The 2,762-nt window shown below is 42.3% G+C and overlaps 1 long non-coding RNA gene across 1 annotated transcript; it reads left to right on the top strand.

Annotated features, from left to right (window-relative positions):
- Positions 1-257: 257 nt before the first annotated feature.
- On the top strand, positions 258-1,016 carry LOC139540408 (uncharacterized). The gene is made up of 3 exons (XR_011668186.1): positions 258-338; positions 532-664; positions 788-1,016. It is a non-coding gene; the product is annotated as an uncharacterized lncRNA (long non-coding RNA).
- Positions 1,017-2,762: the final 1,746 nt, after the last annotated feature.

Here is a 2,762-nt window from a genome sequence, read left to right on the forward strand (position 1 = left end):
TCTGGGGCCAGATGTCAAAATACATGATTATTTGTCTTTTTTTTTTTACATCAGATTTTTTAAATGAATTTTACTAATAACAGATTAAACAAGTTTTGGCCAAGGGATACTTGAAATAGGTTTAGAGGGTATAATACAATACAATATAATATGATTAATCTCCAATTTAGGATCCTATCCCTGGGCAGGCTCACAGGGATATTGGTATCCACAGTACTCCACCAATTATACATTTCTTCCCTGACCCCTGCTGCTGTGTCTTTCTCTGGGGCTGATGACACCACTCTGCTGTTCGAGGGACGCTTCGAGTGTGGCAACTTGCTGAAAGCAACAAGAGTGTGAGTACATAACATCCATAAGTATTGTCAAACCTCTCACACTGTCATTCAAAGTCCTGAGTGATTTACAATTTTTATTCTGTGTTGTTGGATTTAATTTCAATTCTCTAACATTGTCACTCATCCTAGTCATGAGTGAATGAATGCCCACAGCCATTTACATTCCGTCTAATCTTATTCAATTCAATTTCAGTGGTGAATTTGATTACGAGCTCTCTCTGTGCACCAACCTGTACACGGAGAAGCACACTCAGTGGTTCTACTTCCAGGTGAGGAACACCCGTGTGTAGGCGCGTTACCGCTTCAACATCGCCAAACTGCTGAAGGTAGGTTGTTATTGTCATTTTTACTGTGACTCTTTTCCCTCTCCCCTTTTGATTTTTTTGTTTGTCTTTAACCAGATTTTCATGTGATATAGCTAAGACTTTAAATACATTTTTGATTTGAAGGTGACCAGCATGTATGAGGAGGGGAAGCTGCCCCTGCTCTACTCTGAGGAGAAGACCCAGGTCCAGGGGGTGGGCTGGCATCTTGTGGCTCAACAGGCCTCCTACCAATGTAACGGGCACCAGCACACCAACCAGCCCTGCTACACCCTCTCCTGGATCTTCTGCTTCCCTTACTACCAAGTAAAGAACATGAGAGAACGTGCTCCAGCACTCGAGCACCAAAAGGCAAGCACTCACTTCATTATAAATTGCAATTAAAGCTTTGTCTAAAGGCCCAGTGCAGTCAAAAATGTGATTTTACTGTGTTTTATATATATTTCCACACTATGAGGTTGGAATAATACTGTGAAATTGTGAACAGTGTAAGAGCTGTTTGAAAAGACTGCATTAAATTTCAAGGGCACTGGATCACAGTGCCACCAGAGATTCTGGGTTTGAGCCCAGGCTCTGTCGCAGCCGGCCGTGACCGGGAGGCCCATGGGGCGGCACACAATTGGCCCAGCATCGTCTGGGTTAGGGAGGGTTTGGCCGGCAGGGATATCCTTGTCTCATCGCGCACTAGCGACTCCTGTGGCAGGCTGGGCGCAGTGCATGCTGACCAGGTCGCCAGATGTACGGTGTTTCTTCCGACACATTGGTGCGGCTGGCTTCCGGGTTGGATGTGCATTGTGTCAAGAAGCAGTGCGGCTTGGTTGGGTTGTGTTTCGGAGGACGCATGGCTCTCGACCTTCGCCTCTCCCAAGTCCGTACGGGAGTTGAAGCGAAAGGGAATGGGGAGAAAAAAGGGGGTAAAAAATATTTAAAAATAAGACTGCATGAAATTTCAGCCTGTTTTGGTGGGATGGAGTTTTAGCCTGCCTGGTGACATCACCAGGAGGTACAGTATATTAGTTAATAGACCCTAAACACGGTAAGGTACTTAATTGTTACCCAGAAATTATATGATATTGAGACAAAACAGCTGCATTGGACCTTTAAATTATTATTATTTTATTTTTTTCTTATTCAAGCAACATGTCTTTAATACACAAAAATGTATATACATTTTTCCCATACAACCAGGATACCTGCTATCTTTCCCACTGCTACCCCTACACCAACCTGTGGACCCACCCTAGGTTGTGTGAGGAGCGTAAGTTGCTGCTGTACTTTGATCTCCATGGACACATCCGTAAACACAATGTCTTCAACTACGGCTGTGAGAACCCCCGGCCCGCTGACAGACACCCTGAGATAGTACAGTACTCCTCCTCATTGTCTCTGTGTTTTATTAGTTAAGGCCAGGGCCCATATAAACAAAGCATCTCAAAGTAGGCGTGCTGATCTAGGATTAGGTCGTCCCTGTCCATATAATCGTATACATTATGATCTAAAAGGCAAAACAGATCCTAGATCAGCATTTCTACTCTGAGATGCTTTGTAAATACCAGCCCAGTTGAGATGAAACAGCCAACAGAAGATCAGACAGTTAAGCAGTTGGAGAATTAATTTTCCTTGATTTGAACTGCCTAGCTTCTTCTCATGTTGGCTGCTGGGGTTTCCAAGATTCAACTAATCTTAGCAAAAGACTGGCCTCTAAACCATCCGATCTTTGTATGTCTTCCCCACATTAAAAAATACTATAGCATACTATGGTATAAATACTATAGTACTAACCGTAGTGTTTTTACAGACTTTACTGTAGTATCCACTGTAGTATTTACAGTGGATACTTAAATACTATAGTACTAACCGTAGTGTTTTTACAGACTTTACTGTAGTATCCACTGTAGTATTTACAATTTACAGAAAACTGTAGTGTACAGTTGAAGTCAGAAGTTTACATGCACGTTAGCCAAATAGATTTAAACTCCGTTTTTCACAATTCCTGACATTTAATCCTAGTAAACAATTCGCTGTCTTTGGTCAGTTAGGATCACCACTTTATTTTAAGAATGTGACATGTCAGAATAATAGTAGAGAGAATGATATATTT

Source organism: Salvelinus alpinus, chromosome 15, assembly GCF_045679555.1.
Source record: "Salvelinus alpinus chromosome 15, SLU_Salpinus.1, whole genome shotgun sequence".
In the NCBI taxonomy this organism is placed as follows: domain Eukaryota; kingdom Metazoa; phylum Chordata; class Actinopteri; order Salmoniformes; family Salmonidae; genus Salvelinus; species Salvelinus alpinus.